This window comes from Mytilus edulis, chromosome 14 (assembly GCF_963676685.1).
Source record: "Mytilus edulis chromosome 14, xbMytEdul2.2, whole genome shotgun sequence".
Taxonomy (NCBI): Eukaryota; Metazoa; Mollusca; class Bivalvia; order Mytilida; family Mytilidae; genus Mytilus; species Mytilus edulis.
This window is the reverse complement of record NC_092357.1, coordinates 10,121,695-10,139,602: the sequence shown is the minus strand read 5'-3', so window position 1 is coordinate 10,139,602 and position 17,908 is coordinate 10,121,695. Positions and strand designations below refer to the sequence as shown.

General features: G+C 31.2%; 1 protein-coding gene across 1 annotated transcript in view; it reads right to left on the bottom strand.

Annotated features, from left to right (window-relative positions):
- Positions 1 to 17,509, bottom strand: part of LOC139502511 (uncharacterized) — a 113,697-nt gene extending 96,188 nt beyond the window's left edge. Inside the window, exons 1-3 of the mRNA XM_071291999.1 lie at positions 17,411 to 17,509; positions 15,721 to 15,819; positions 9,885 to 9,983 (exon numbers count right to left, since the gene is read on the bottom strand). The gene's annotated coding sequence lies outside the window, so the exon portion shown is untranslated. The remainder of the gene's footprint in view (positions 1 to 9,884; positions 9,984 to 15,720; positions 15,820 to 17,410) is intronic.
- Between the last annotated feature and the right edge of the window lie 399 nt (positions 17,510 to 17,908).

The window sequence follows — 17,908 nt, the reverse complement described above, 5'->3', positions numbered from 1 at the left end:
CTGATAATTGTCAGTTATTTCATACAATATGATATCATAGATATCTAGCAACAATCCCTATGTTGCTAATTCCTGGGAGTTTTGTATTTTATCGATTTTACCTTTTGGCTTGGACACGGGCTTTTAAACCTTCAGTTTATTCGTCAAGTATCTGCGATGAAAGTTCTATTTCTTCATTTGAACTATGAAGTTAAGTGTGTTCCATTTTCTTTTTCTTGAGAATAGACGCATTTAATTCCTATTCGAACGTATACGGTTTTACAAGATTGTCAAAGTTTGGATAATATTGTGATTGTACATTTTGACGTCCGGCATTACTGAAGAGACAGATATACCCAAAATGCACCTTCAGTGCAGTCAAAACAGTATTGGTTATGTCATATCAAACATTGACATATGATTGGTGAAATCAATGTGAATAATCATCCACCTAACGTTTTCTGTAAATTTATATTAATCCCACCGTCGATTAGCGACCTTACGATATCAGTTCGCTCGTTCAATGCAGCCAAGTGAAGTGCAGTACTACCATTCTGTACAAAGAAACAAGTAATAGTTACCAATCATAAACCTCCCTGTGATTACTCATTCCTTGAAACTTTTGGGGTAATACACGAGTATGAAAATTTTGTTTTTGTGTACGGTGTACAGCAACTTAACTATGCACCGCACAGAAGATTTTTTGTGATCAGCTAAACACCGTACACAACGCTTCTTTTCGGAATACAATATCGAACAACAACATAAGCATGAAAGATTTCAATGCCAATTATAGATACAACTATACTTATTACACACGCACAGTGGCTTTCTATCAGAAAAAGAGTTGTTATGAATATAGAATTATATCGGATGAGACGAGTGCTAACTTCTTTGACAAGTATTTGCACATGTTTTAGTAATCGTTCTTGTTTTGGGAAAATAATGAGACATCGCTTATCATTAACCTACGAACAAATCATTTCTTAAAACAACAATTATGTTTAGATTGGGGTACACATTGAAAGCATGAGAACAAAACACAGATTTTCGTTACCGTGTGAGGTCAAAATCGATCACGCCCGCTTGGTTAGTACCTATACCCGGTGTACTGATGATACACGGTGTATACATGATCATACAGTAAATATAAAATTAAATATTTGTGAATAACCCCTTCCCATTTAAAGATCCCTCCCCTTTTTCCTTGACTTCTAATGTCAAATATCTTGTTTTCATTTCTTTTTTTTTTAATTCTTTTTATCAATTCAAAGAGAAAGACGTTTACATCAGTACATAAACAATGGTTGACAACTTGTAATATAAACAACGGATAGATCTATTTAAATAACGATTTAAATTTTCGCGGCATAGTAACATTTCTATTTTAAGACTATTCAGATATGCGCATCTGCATTAGTTTTTGTTGCCAAAGTTTGCGCTAACGAGACCACAAGTTATTTCTGCAGAGTTTTTATCAATATCTTTCCTGTATACAAGCATTAGCCTTTCAAAAAGGGCTAAGTCGACTCTTAGCTGATGAAAATGGAAAGTGCTCTCGCTTTGTTGATTTATTCATTTACTAGAATAGCCACGTGCATCAATCAACTAAATTTACCACACGTGAGGTCACACGTTATGAAGTATCGTTTAACGTTGTTGTTTACGAAACTCAAGAAGATTCGACTATTTATAGATAAAAGTTACCTGTGTACCAATATCATGAATATGCATGATTAATGACCAGGCAAATGATCTAATTGCTAAAATAAAGAGGACAAATCCGATACTCTACGGGATTGAAGGACATTTACTAGGTTTGGATTGCCCTAACCAATCAATAAACTTTGATTATTCACGTCTCGTAATATCTTCCAATCAGGTAGCAAGAAAAATTCACGCACTGAGTGTCCATCGTTCAATTCCTAATATCGACTCCTAGGAGTCGATAATTACAGCTTTTACATTTTTATCGTAAGTATTTATATCAATTGTTGTGATTACGTTATCGTATTTTAGAAATGTGAGCATATCATGTTGTTATGAAAACTGTACTGAAAAGTTGAAATTTTACGCGTGAAAAAGGGGGATGTTTAGGATAATCTAATGATTGACCCTAGGAACAGGACAGGATCAGGATAGCATGTTACCATTCCCAAGCTACTTGCAACGTCTCATGAATTTTTATCATTGACTATTTGAAATAATATGAATGAATCAAAACTAAAAAGAAATTTTAATCGCATAAAAAGGGGGGCTTGTTTACAAATTTGGGATGGAAAGGTCAGAAGCTATATATGACTCACCAAGTTGGACCTTTAATATTTTACTGTGAAAATTGAAGTAGAGTTTTGACAAGGTAATCAAACATAACGGGTAAATGAGGGTGGAAAAAAGTTATTTGCATTTATGGCCTTTTTATTTCATATGTTTTTATTGCATTTTATTTCTCGTATTTGGTTCGACATGCATTATTTTTGGATAAACCTTCAATTTGTTCAAATTAAAATGTAGTATTTAGGATTTTCTTGCAGATTATAGCTTCTAGTCTATCTAAAAAGAAATTTAGTTGAGACTTTAAAGGACAACTGTTATTTACTTTAGTTTTCACTGGTTCTTATGCTTTTGATTTATACTTTAAAATAATATCAATTATCAGTATGAAGTTATTGATAGTTAAATGTGTTGAACAAAATTAAACTTGACAATGTTACAACTTTTGATTTTGTAGATGTCCTCATGAAGACCTAGATGAAATCACGGTACAGCAATTTAAGTGTCTGACAAAACAATAAACTTTCTAAAATTGGCCCCAAAAAGACCAGGTGTGAGAAAAACGAAGTTAAAGTTTCACTATTAATAAATAAATTCATTTTAATTTTATCGTATTGAATATTTCTCTCTAATCAGTGGTTGGACATTAGAATACATGGTATAAGGAAGTGTCCAAACAGCAAACTTTGTTTTATATTTTGATCACTCAGATATTTCAAATAGATATTGAGCAAAATTTGTGTATTTAGGGTTGTGCTTTTGAAATCAATATTTCTTTTGGATGATAATTTGTGTTGTTACCTGTATATGCATATCGTTAATGTTAAAAAAATCTGGGTGGTAAAATTATGGTTCGTAGGAAAGCCCGCAACACACATATTTTTTATTCAGTTGATTGGTTGTTATCATCATCATGGTCAAGTCATGCTCTCATCACACGACTGTAGTCACTCAGTTTTATTGTTGAAAATTACTGATATTTTACAAGTAATTGGCAGTCAATGGCATCTATTCAAAGTTTTGTGCACCCAAACACTTTTTATTGTTGTACCTATTGTTAACAAAACGGCCATAAACCAAAGAACATTGTTTATATATCTTTGGGTTATCATACAGTCTTCAACAATGAGCTAAAGCCCACACCATGTCAAATATAACCAGACAATGACTATTTAAAGTTCATCAATTTTGTTTTGAGATTATTTTTTAAACTTGGGTCTAATGGAGCAGTTATTGGATCAGGTTTCCTGAGGCAGAATGTTGCTATGGCATTTTGCATGTTGAGCGCCTTAAGAAGACAACAGCTTGAATACTGCTACAGTATAAAATTATGGACTGCAAGACGAAGAAAATACAGGATGAATGCAACTTATTAGTTTAGGTAGAAACACAGTTGAACACAACCACTAACCAATTTTGATTCCGTGTTGAATACTAGTATTCACCCTGAATTCAATCTGAATTCAAATTAAGCTATTGGTTGAAACAATGTTGAAGCAACCATTAATCTATATAGATTCAATGTTGAACATCAACGTTGATTCAACATAGGATTTCAACGTTGATACAAATTTGCAAAATCTAATAATAATTCAACATTGATTCAACATAGAAAATAAACATTGATTCAATGTTAAATCAATTTGTGTGCCTGCTGGGAAGTTTCTGAGGATAAGAATTTTGTAAAAGATACCAAAAGTGTACAAAAGATTTAAAAATGACTTCAAAGGGCAATAATCCTTATGGGGTCAATTAATAAGAATGTGTATCTCCAAGGTACTGAGACAAATATCCAGCAAATATCAAACATGAGGCGAATAGTGGGAATAAAAACGGACAAATACAAATAATATGTAGAATGGAGTTGGTCATTTTAGAGAAACTTAACCCATAAAGTTATGGCAGATGCATTGTCGGTAAAATTAGCTGTCGGAATAATGAGCTGTCAGAATAATTGGAAGTCGGAATAATAGCTGTAGGACTATCGCGACGTCACATTGCCGGCTCCTATCCGGCAAAATATAATGCAAGGTTGCACGGATGTTTTAAAGTTAAAAATAATCGTTTTTGAGTTATATTGTCCGAAGTGTGGACGACGGACGGACGGACAACGGTTATACAACAATACCGTAATAGTTTTTTTTAAACGCACATATACAAATATTTTATCCTTTAAAATCTAATTTCTTCAATTTCTTCAGCTATTTCAATTTCAACTATTGAAATCTATCATCGTTTTTGTGGAATCCAAACTTTACATTTTTGAAGATATTTTTAAGAAATTCTGATACCTATACAGATCGTTGGGCCGTGCCCTGATCACTGTACCGGATAACGCGCACGGATGAGTAACGGATAGCATCTCAATTTGTTACTTTAAGCAATTTGTTCGTGTCCGTTCATATCCGTTAAACTCCATTACTCATCTGGTGTACCCCTTAAGTATATGTTGACGGCCGGTGGAGTCCGTCCTGTCAGGTGGACAATTGTTCAAAACATCGGCATGTTCAAAACAAAATTATTTATTGCAAAACTTGGCCAACTTTTTCTATATGTCTTTTTTTTTATAAAGGTAAATACAGTCAAGTCAAAATTCAAGATATGTAATGTGGAAAATGAAAATTATCAACGTTCAAAATTGTGTTACTGTATGTCAATCAACTGTTACAAATAAACATTTCCCGCGCGTGCCTCCCTACACACTCGTCATTAACTGCAGTATTATAAATTGAAGTACTAGAACAAATGATAATGGTTATATTTAAAAAGATATTAACTATTTATTATCAATTATGAGTTCCAAAAAATAAGACATCTTTATATACAAGTCTGAGCAAAAAATTAAATGTATAATTTGTTTTTCTTTTTTCTTTTCTACAGACAATCATTTATATATATAGAATGATATGTTCAAAGACTGTAATATCTATAACATGTGTTCTGTATTATTTTTGTGAGGGTCTCAAGGTAGATTAGTGAATGCTAATTGAGTCACATTCTTTAAATACAGTAATTATTATTAACTAAAGCTAACTTTCAACTGCGACCGACTTTAAATTAAATACAAGATAAAGATAAAGATAAGGATTGGAATACACAGGTTATTTACTTAGAACCTTGAGAATTTGCTGGCTTAAGATAAACATACATAATGAGTTTAATAGTTCTGTAATTGATAGTCTATGATGATCGGTCATTGCTTTCCGTTTGTATAGCGAGTGTCAATTAAAACGCAACAACAAATAGAACATTATTTTGTCTAAATATTGAAACAATTTATCTCCCATGAAATATATCAGTAGCTATGTAAATAACAGGACTTTATAAAAAAATAATTGTTCAGGAAAGAATATATTATACCATGGAAGTAATATTTAAACATCCATGATTATACTAAACAAACTAGATGGTCTCGTTGTTAGCATGCTTGTCGAACCTTTGTCCGCTAGATCAATCAAAAGACTTTGAAATCGGCTCAACATATCGGACAAACACAAAGCAGAGTTTGTTCATCATTTATTCACATGTTCACATCAGGAATATGCATATAGTTTATTTGCTTCTGTACGTTAAGCAGAATGCATTCACTTACTCGTTAAACTACTATGATCGATCCAAATGAATTGAGAAACATGTGCAATACCCCATGTTATTATTTTTTTGTTGCTTTTATTATAGTAGATAATGGAGTAACTGTTATAAAAGTTTCAAACTTGTTGTGTTGCGTTTTTGTATGTTCTCAGTATTGTGTAAGTTTGCTTTCACCACACTTAAAATCGCCGGAAATTCATATTGCCTTTCTCAGCAAGATATGTACACGTTCTAATCGCGTCAGTGGAAAGGGGATTACAAATAAATATAGAATATAACTTATCTCTGAACTTTTTTTCACAATCAAACATCTTTCCGAGAAAACGTTTCACGGAACTAGTAAATTCCCTTTAGAAACATGGGTTTATACAAGGGCAAATGACAAAAAAGGGATTGTAGATAGACTCATACAGTGTTCCAGCTAGGATTTGAAAATAGAGGGACGCGTTTTTAAAAAGGGCACTTTAGCGCGTTCTCATTGAAAAAAAATCAAATACTTAATATTACCACATAAAGACATATTTCTTGATGCATGGTGGGTCTAAGATGAATTTGCAACGCGATGCGCTGCGTTGTTTTGTAGAATTATTTTTATTACACTTGTGAAATGAATTGTGCATGTCAGTTTAAAAACTTCACATAAATCTGCAATACAGTCAGGAACAATACTTAACATTTTCTCTGAAGGTCAGCCTGGATTCAAAAGTTTTTACAAGGGCCCTGTAGAATTTTTTTAGGCCTTACCAGGTTTGTTTTTACTGCAGGCACATACATACTAATAGTCTTGAATGTTCTTATATAAAAGCCAAAAATATATGTTTGAAATACCTTATACATGTAGCTTGTTTCTTATTATGATGGAAATAATAAAGGAATTAAATAAACATGAGTTTTTCAGAATTAAAATCCATTTAACCATGTATTTTCAGACTGGTGAACTTTATATATATTTGTAATATTATTGAAAAAAAAACAAAAAAAAACAGCCCCCCTTTCCATACCCCTACATGTAGATGTAAATTATTTTAATAAAAAAAAGTATTATCAGTTTCACCCCAAGAAATTATTATAATTTTTCATGAATAAATCTTAGAAGTTGTAATCAAAATGATTTCCAAAAATGAAATTCCTACTGTCTATAAATAACAATGAAATGTAACTGTTTCCCGTTAATAAGGGGTTCCCCGAATATTCCCGCCAAAAAGCACATGGCTTTGAACAATTGTAAACAAAGCATTCAATTTGTGATCATGGATTACAGTTTTAATTAATTTAATTTGGATATAGATATTCAACTTAAGGTACAGTCAAGCAATGTTTTTACTTTCTTCTGGATTAAAACTAGTTTGAAAGATCAGTTTCAAAAATAAAAACATCAAAACAAAAACGATCTGAATTGTGAATATTCAGTGACCCATAAATTTTTTGAACTCTGCTACGGACCGTAGGTCAAAGTTACATCATGTTTCATGCATTTTGCGTGTTGACCTATTGGAATGATTCTTTTTAAATGACATAATAAATAACAAATACAATAGAAATGAACACCGTTCACATTTATTTTATAAATTATATTTTGCATCGTCAGGTGTTAAAATAATCAATTTATTTAACTTCGATGTTTGGTGCTTCTGACAGGGTAAAGGGATTATACAGGGTCGTAAATTTCACCTGATTAAGTAATTGACTCTAATCAAATAGGTGATTATAATCAGGTAACAAGTGTCAACAATTTTAATCTGTTGTCTTAATGAAGTGTGTGTATAAAGAACTCAACAAAATGGCGACGATATGAGGAAAAAAGATCGTTTTTTAAACTTTTTTTCAAAAGGGCACAGAGGGGCGCAGGGGCGCTTAAAAAAGGCAGAGGGGCGCAAAATTTCGGGGGCGGGGCGCGGCGCCCTTCCATTGCAAGCTAGCTGGAACACTGCTCATAGGCATGTAATATAGTGTTGAGAGAGAGCAGGCCCAAAGCTAGAAAAGTGCTAGAATCCGCGTCACCTGTTTGTCGCCTTGCTTTACCCCCTTAAATAATCCCTTCCAAATTATAGATATAAACTATATGGAGGTCCGTATCTACATGTAAAAATACGGATAATTTTAAAGAATACTTTTTTTTATAAAGTTTTCCCAGAGAAATTATATATGTTTTATGATCGAAAGCTTTTACTACCTAAGTTTTATGTAATTCTATATTTAATTTTAACGCTAATTGGATTTTCGCTTTTTGTTCGAAATAAGATATTTTCGGGGTTTGATGAACATGCATGTCTTTAGAGAGTAAATAAAGACAAGGAATATAAACAGCGTAGTGGTGTATGTTGGGATGGTGGTAAGAGTGGATGTTAAAACCATGGGATTACAGGGGTCGATTTCAAACCAGTAAACTCACAAAGATGAAATGAAAGCAAAAAACCCTCCTATATAGATTATGCCATGGACAAATAAATAGAATTTCTTTATCTAAGAAGGAGTAGATGATATAAAGACAGGTATTATATTTTCATATCACAATGAAAACAAATAGTATTTATTACAATAATAACTAAGTGTATAACATTATAAAACGAATATTTCCGAATTCTGAATTCCGAATTCTGAATTCCGAATTCTGAACGCTGAATGCTGAATTCCGAATGTTGAATTCTGAATTATAGGTGAGCCTTCTCGGCTTTCGTATTTGCAAGTACACAATGTTTTTAAACCTTCAGTTTATTCATCAAAAATTTGCGAAGGAAGTTAAATATCTTCATTTGAACTATGAAGTTAAGTATGTTTAATTTTCTTTTAATGATACTAACGCAATCAATTCTTATTCGAACTAGTGCGGTTTTACAAGATTGTCAAAGTTTGTATTAGATAGTGCTTGTAAATTTTGACGTCCAGCATTACTGAAGAGACCATACTTTCCGTAATGCACATGAAGTGCAATCAAATTAGTATTTGTCATGTCATATAAAACAATGACATATGATTGGTGAAAGCAATGTGAATAATCACCCACTTACCTCATTCTGTAAATTTATATTAATACCACGGTCGATTAGCAATCCAACGATTTCAGTTTGCCCTCTCCATGCAGCATTATGAAGTGCAGTACTACCATTCTGTACATAGAAATACTAAACGGTGTTAACATACAGTTGAACGCTAACGAATGCAACTGATATATACACTAACGCATGACAACATATTTTCGCATTTATCGTAGCTTGTCGACCCTGCAGCCGTTATAATAATCAAATAAAAATGATAACTGTTATCATTTTTTACTTGATAATAATAATAAGCATGATAAGGGACAATTTGTGATTGATGTCCAAATCTCGATAATGATTAAGAAAAATTAAGGCAATATATGTTCTGGACGCCGCAACGATTTCTTGTACCGTTGTGTGTAAATTATGTCACAAGTGACGACGAATATATTTCAATTGTCAACATGAACAACACAAACAAGCCGTCCTATATCCTCGAATACTACCTACCTTAGAACAACGTATAAGTTACAGGAGTTGCATACAATAACTTAGAATGACTAGCCTTTTAGTTTGGGTTAAATTGCTAAAATGTGTATGCAAAGAAAAAAAAATTACAGATTGACTGATATTTTTTTATAGATATTTCATAAAATATGCCATTATATAGATATCTAGGAGAAATCCCTATTTTGATAATTCATCGCAATTAGATATATATCTGATTTTACATTTTGCAAGTACACAAGGTATTTAAACCTTCAGTTTATTCGTCAAAAATCTGCGAAGGAAGTTAAATATCTTCATTTGAAGTATGAAGTTAAGTATATTTAATGTTCTTTTTATGATAATAACGCAATCAATTCTTATTCGAACTAATGCAGTTCTACAAGATTGTCAAAGTTTGTATTAGGTAGTGCTTGTAAATTTTGACGTCCAGCATTACTGAAGAGACCATAATTTCCGTAATGCACATGAAGTGCAATCAAATTAGTATTGGTCATGTCATATAAAACAATGACATATGATTGGTGAAAGCAATGTAAATAATCATCCACTTACCGCATTCTGTAAATTTATATCAATACCACGGTCGATTAGCAATCCAACGATTTCAGTGATCTCGTATCGTGCAGCAAGGTGAAGTGCCGTTCTACTATCCTGTGCAAAGAAATACTAAACGGTGTAGACATACATTTGAATACTAACGAATGCAGCTGATATATACACTACCGTATGACAACATATTGTCGTATTTATCGTAGCTTGTCGACCCTTCAGCGGATATGATAATCAAATAAAAATGATAACTGTTATCATTTTTTACTTGATAATGATAATCAGGTGACAATTTGTGATAGATGTTTAAATTTAGATAATTGATTATCAAAAAATTAAGGCAAGAAACAGAGAATCTGAAACCAAACCGTAAATCAACAATATAAATATAATATAATAAACAAATCATCACCAATTACAAAAGGAAAAAAGGTAAAGGGTAATTTTATACACCGAAATGGCGATAAAAAGTTAATTTTAAATTCGATATATAGAGATTAATTTAATGAGTAATCAACAGTAGCATATAATCTAGACATATTTAGTAAATCTAAGTCAGTCTTGCCAGTATGAAGTGTGTATACAATTTTAACATCAAACCAGATGAAATACATAAGAAAAAGCATTAATTTACAAGAAACAATGTACACCAAGAAGAGTGATACCTTATGGAAATCATGTTCAAGATATTAATTGTTGAGAGACAGTCACTGATTCTACCCCATATTCAACATTCGAATTATTCAAGTCCAAAATTGTAAGAAAAGGAATCTATGATCTGCTTGAATGTTGGTAGATTAACTTATATGAGGTATTGAATTCATAGGTAATAAGACAAGTGAGGGATGTGGAGTAATATAATATACCGTGTGATGAAGAAAAGTATTAACAAGTCGACTAGACATTCGATAAATATTTCAAAATCTGACATCATTTCTTCTTTTTTTTCAGATTTCCGACTAGATAGGTGTAATGTGATATAGGACCGCATGAGAACCAAAATTTGGACATGAGTTGATATTTTATGTGACGAATAGTGCTGGAATATACACAGGGTATAATTTCTAGGTTTGCATAAACAAACGAAAAGTTGAAATATTTCCTTTAAAAATGCACTTGACGCCGTAATGATTTCTTGTACCGTTGTGTGTAAATTATGTCACAAGTGACGACCAATATATTTCAATTGTCGACATGAACAACACAAACAAGCCGTCCTATATCCCCCGAATACTACCAACCCAAGAACAACTTAATAGTTACAGGAGTTACATACAATTACTTAAAATAACTAACCTTTTAGTTTTGGTTAAATTGCTAAAATTTGTATGCAAAGAAAAAAAATCACAGATTAACTGATATTTTTTTAGATATTTTATAAAATATGCTATCATAGATATCTCGGAGAAATTCCTATTTTGATAATTCATCGCAATTAGGTATATATCTGATTTTACATTTTGCAAGTACACAAGGCATTTAAACTTTCAGTTTATTCGTCAAACATCTGCAAAGGAAGTTAAATATCTTCATTTGATCTATGAAGTTAAGTATGTTTAATTTTCTTTTGATGATAATAACGCAATCAATTCTTTTTCGAACTAATGCGGTTTTACAAGATTGTCAAAGTTTGTATTAGATAGTGCTTGTTAATTTTGACGTCCAGCATTACTGAAGAGACCATAATTTCCGTAATGCACATGAAGTGCAAACAAATTAGTATTTGTCATATCATATCAAACAATGACATATGATTGGTGAAAGCAATGTGAATAATCATCCACTTACCTCATTCTGTAAATTTATATTAATACCATGGTCGAGTAGCAATCCAACTATTTCAGTTTGCCCGCTCAATGTAGCATTATGAAGTGCAGTACAACCATCCTGTACAAAGAAATACTAAACGGTGTAGACATACAATTGAATACTAACGAAAACAGCTGATATATACACTACCGCATGACAACATATTGTCGCATTTATCGTAGCTCGTCGACCCTGCAGCCGATATAACAATCAGATAAAAATGATAATAACTGATATCAACCTTTTTTTTTATAATAATAATAACATGAATAAGGTGACAATTTGTGATAGATGTTCAAATCTTGATAATTGATTAAGAAAAATTAGGACAAGAAACAGGAATCGTTCAACCAAACCATTTATCAACAATAGAAAAAAAAAACATAATAAACAAATCATCATTAAATACAAAATAAAAAAGGTAAAGGGGTTCGTGTTTTTTATTCTTTAGTTTTCTATGTTGTGTCGTGTGTACTGTTGTTTGTTTGTCTTTTTCATTTTTTAGCCATGGCGTTGTCAGTTTGTTTTAGAATTATGAGTTTGACTGTCCCTTTGGTATCTTTCGTCCCTATCTTATACACCGAAATTGCGATAAAAAGTGATTTTTTAAATTCAATACAAATATGGAGATTAATTTAATGAGGAATCAACAGGAGAATATAATCTAGACATATTAGTAAATATCAGTCAGTCTTGCCAGTAGTAATGTATATACAATTTTAACAATATCAAACCTGATAAAATAAATCAGAAAAGCATTAATTTAAAAGAAACAATGTACACCAAAAAGAGTGATAGCTTATGGAAATCATGTTCAAGATATTATTTTTTAAAGACAGTCACTGATTGGAATTATTTAAGTTAAAAATTGTAAGAATAGGAACCTATGATCTGCTTGAATTTTGGTAAATTTCCTAATATGAGGTATTGCATACTTTACTTTTTTGCTAAGACACATGTCTTTAAACCTTAAGTTTATTCGTCAAATATCTGCGACAAAATTTTATTTCTTCATTTGAATTGAGAGGTTTAGTATGTTTAATTTTCTTTTCGTTTGATAAGACGCAAATTATTCCTTTTAGAATTAATACGGTTTTACAAAATTACCTATTTTTATATCAAATTGTGATTGTTAATTTTGACATCCAGCATTTTTGAAAAGACACTAATTTCACAAATTCATATTAAATATAGTTAAATAAGTATTAATAATGTCATATAAAACATTGACTTATGATTGGTGTAATTAATGTGACTAATTATCCACTTACTTTTTCCGGTAAATTAATGTCAATACCACGGTCGATTAGCGATCTAACGATTTCACTTTGCCCGTACAAGGCAGCCTCGTGAAATGCAGTACTACCATTCTGTACAAAGAAATACTAAGAGGTGTTAACATAACATGATATGCTAAAGATTGCAGCTGATATATATACTAACGCATAACTACATAATGTCGCATTTGTCGTAGCTTCTCTACCCTGTAGCAGATATACTAATCAAATAAAAATGTTAATAATTGTTATCAAATTTTCACTTGATGATATTAGGAAGGAGACAATTTGTAATATATCATCAAATCTCGTTAACCGATTAAGAAAAATTAAAGCAAGAAATAGAAACAGAGTATCTTAAAACCAAAATGTAAATCAACAATATCAATAAAGATAGGAAACAATAATTACAACTTACCAACAGAACAAAGTAAAGGGTATTCTTATACACCGAAATGTCGATAAAAAAGTGAATTTTAAATTCCCAATATGGAGATTAATTTAATGAGGAATCAACAGGAGCATATGAATTAGACATATTAGTAAATATAAACCAGTCTTGCCAGTATGAAATATAAATATAATTTGAACAATATCAAACCAGATAAAATACATCAGAAAAGCATTAATTTAAAAGAAACAATGAACGTCGAAAATAGCTTATCGTAATCCTGTTCAAGATATTAATTTGTTTTAGAAAAGACAGTCACTGATTCTATCTCAATTTCAACATTGGAATTATTTAAGTCAAAAATCTTTAAAAAAGGGACATGTGAGGTATTGAATTCATAAGTAACAGGACAAGTGACGGATGTGGAGCAACATAGTGTACCCTGTGTTGAAGAAAAATATTAACAAGTAGACTAGACATTCGATAAATATTTCAAAATCTGAGATAATTTTTCTTTTTTTTTCAGATTTCCGAATATATAGGTGTAATTTGAAATTAGACCGCATGAAAACCAAAATTTGGATATGAGTTGATATTTTATGTGACGAATAATGCCGGAATATATACATGGTATAATTTCTAGGTTTGCATAAACAAACGAAAAGTTGAAATATTTCTTTTAAAAATGCTCTGGACGCCGTAACGATTTTTGGACCGTTCTGTGTAAATTGTGTCACAAATGACTACGAATATCTTTCAATTGTCAACACGAACAACACAAACAAGTCGTCCTATATCTCCCGAACACTACCTACCTAAGAAAAACTTATGAGTTACAGGAGTTGCATACAATAACTTAAAATAACTAGCCTTTTAGTTTTGGTTAAATTGCTAAAATAGAAAAAAACATCACAGATTAACTGAAATTTTTTTAGGTATTTCATAAAATATTGTATCATAGATATCTTGGAGAAATCCCTATGTTGTTAATTCTTCGGAATTAGATATATTTTTGATTTCACATTTTACAAGTACAGAAGGTTTTTAAACCTTCAGTTTATTCGTCAAGTATCTTCGAAGGAAGTTAAATATCTTCATTTGTACTATGAAGTTAAATATGTTTAATTTTCTTTTTATGATAATAACGCAATCAATTCCTTTCCGAACTTTCCTTTGCGGTTTTACAAGATTGTCAAAGCTTGTATTAGATAGTGCTTGTTAATTTTGACGTCCAGCATTACTGAAGAGACCATAATGTCCGTAATGCACATGAAGTGCAAACAAATTAGTATTGGTCATGTCATATAAAACAATGAGATATGATTGGTGAAAACAATGTGAATAATCATCCACTTACCTCATTCTGTAAATTTATATTAATACCACGGTCGATAAGCAATCTAAAGATTTCAGTTTGCTCATTCTGTGCAGCTGTATGAAGTGCAGTACTACCATTCTGTACAAAGACATACTAAGAGGTGTTAACATACAATTGAATGCTAACGAATGCAGCTGATATATACACTAACGCATGACAACATATTGTCGCATTTATTGTAGCTTGTCGACCCAGCAGCCGATATAATAATCAAATAACTGTTATCATTTTTTTACTTGATAATAATATTAAGGTGAAAATTTGTGATTGCCGTTAAATCCATAATTGATTAAGAAAAATTAAGCAAATATATGTTCTGGACGCCGCAAGGATTTATTGTACCGTTGTGTGTAAATTATGTCACAAGTGACGACCTATACATTGCAATTGTCAACATGAACAACACAAACAAGCCGTCCTATATCCCCCGAATACTACCTACCTAAGAACAACTTATTAGTTACAGGAGTTGCATACAATAACTTAAAATAACTAGCCTTTTATTTTGGGTAGAATTGCTAAAATTTGTATGCAAAGAATAAAAATACAGATTGACTGATATTCTTTTTTAGAAATTTCATAAAATATGCTATCATAGATATTTAGGAGCAACCCTCATCTTGCTAATTCCCTATAGCGCGGTATTTTTACGATTTCACTTATTTGCTGGGACACATGTCTTTAAACCTTAAGTTTATTCGTCAAATATTTGTGAGAAAATTTAATTTCTTCATTTGAACTAAGAAGTTAAGTATGTTTAATTTTCTGTTATTGAGAAAAAACGCAATTAATTCCTATTTGAACGAACACAGTTTCACAAAATGTCAAAAGTTTGTAACAAATTGTGATTTTACATTTTGACATCCAGCATAACTGAAGTGACACTAATTTAACAAATGCATATTAAATGCAGTAAAATAATTATTGATATATAAAACATTGCCTTATGATTTGTGTAATCAATGTGACCAATTATCCACTTACATTTTTCGGTAAATGTATGTCAATACCACGGTCGATTAGCAATGTAACGATTTCAGTTTGCCCGTTCGATACAGCAAGGTGAAGTGCAGTACTACCATCCTGTAAAAAGAAATACAAAGCAGTGTAAACATACAATTGAATGATAACGATTGCAGCTGATATATAAACTAACGCATGACTACATATTGTCGCAATTACCGTAGCTCGTCGACCCTATAGCAGAAATTATGATAAAAAATAAATGTGAAAATAATTGTTATCAAATTTTCACTTGATGATAATAGTAAGGTGACAATTTGTGATAGATGTTTAAATTTCGATAATAGATTAAGAAAAAAAAGGCAAGAAACAGAGAATCTGAAAACCAAACCGTAAATCAACAATAGAAATATAATCTTATAAACAAATCATCACCAATTACAAAAGGAAAAAGGTAAAGGGTAATTCTATAAACCGAAATTGCGATAAAAAGTTCATTTTAAATTCAATATATAGAGATTAATTTAATGAGGAATCAACAGAAGCATATAATCGAGACATATTTAGTAAATATAAGTTAGTCTTGCCAGTATTAAGTGTGTATACAATTCTTACAACATCGAACCAGATGAAATACATAAGAAAAAGCATTAATTTACAAGAAACAATGTACACCAAGAAGAGTGATAGCTTATGGAAATCATGTTCAAGATATTAATTGTTTAGAGACAGTCACTGATTCTACCTTGTATTCAACATTGGAATTATTCAAGTCCAAAATTGTAAGAAAAGGAACCTATGATCTGCTTGAATGTTGGTAGATTAACATATATGAGGTATTGAATTCATAGGTAATAAGACAAGTGAGGGATGTAGAGCAAACTAGTGTACCCTGTGTTGAAGAAAAATATTAACAAGTAGACTGGACATTCGACAAATATTCCAAAATCTGACATAATTTCATCCTTCTTTATTTTAGAATTCCGGTCAGATAGGTGTAATTTAAAAGTTGTATACAAAGAAAAAAAATCACAGATTGACTGATATTTGTTTAGTTATTTCATAAAATATTTGTAATCCAAATTGAAATTTGTTAGACTGTTGTGTGTAAATTATGTCACAAATGACGACGAATATATTTCAATATTGTCAACACAAACAACACAAACAAGCTGTCCTATATCTCCAGGATACTTCCTAAGAAAAACGCATCAGTTACAGGAGTTGCATACAATAACTTAAAATAACTAGCCTTTTAGTTCGGGTTAAACTGCTTAAATTTGTATGCAAAGAATAACAATCACAGATTGACTGATATTTGTTTAGTTATTTAATAAAATATGCTATCATAGATATCTAGGAGCAATCCGTATGTTCCTTGGAGCGCGGTCTTTTTATAATTTCACTTTTTTGCTAGAACACATGTCTTTTTAACCTTAAGTTTATTCGTCAAATATCTGCGACAAAATTTTATTTCTTCGTTTTAATTTCTTTTCGTGAGAAGAGACGCAATTTATTCCTATTAGAATGTATACGGTTTAACAAATTATCTTAGTTTGTATCAAATTGTGATTGTACATTTTGACCCAGCATTTTTTAAGAGACACTAATTTCACAAATTCATATTAAATATAGTTAAATAAGTATTGGTAATGGCATACAAACATTGACTTATGATTGGTGTAATCAATGTGACTAATTATTCACTTACCTTTTTTGGTAAATTTATGTCAATACCACGGTCGATTAGCAATCTAACGATTTCAGTTTGCCCGTTCGATGCAGCAATGTGAAGTACAGTACTACCATCCTGTACAAAGACATACTAAGCAGTGTTTACATAACATTAAATGCTAAAGATTGTAGCTGATATATCAACTATGCATGACTAAATAGTGTGGCCGATGTAATAATCAAATAAAAATGATAATAATTGTTATACAATTTTCACTTGATGATAATAGTAAGGTCACAATTTGTGATGGATGTTAAAATCTCGTTAATCGATTAAGAAAAATTAAGACAAGAAACAGAGACAGAGTATCTTAATAAGAAAAACTAAATCAACAATTTAAAATAAAGATATGAAACAAATCATCACCACTTACCAAAAGAAAAGGGTATTCTTATACACCGAAATTACGATAAAAAAGTGAATATTTAAAGTCTAAATATGGAGATTGATTTAATAGGGAATCAACAGGAGCAT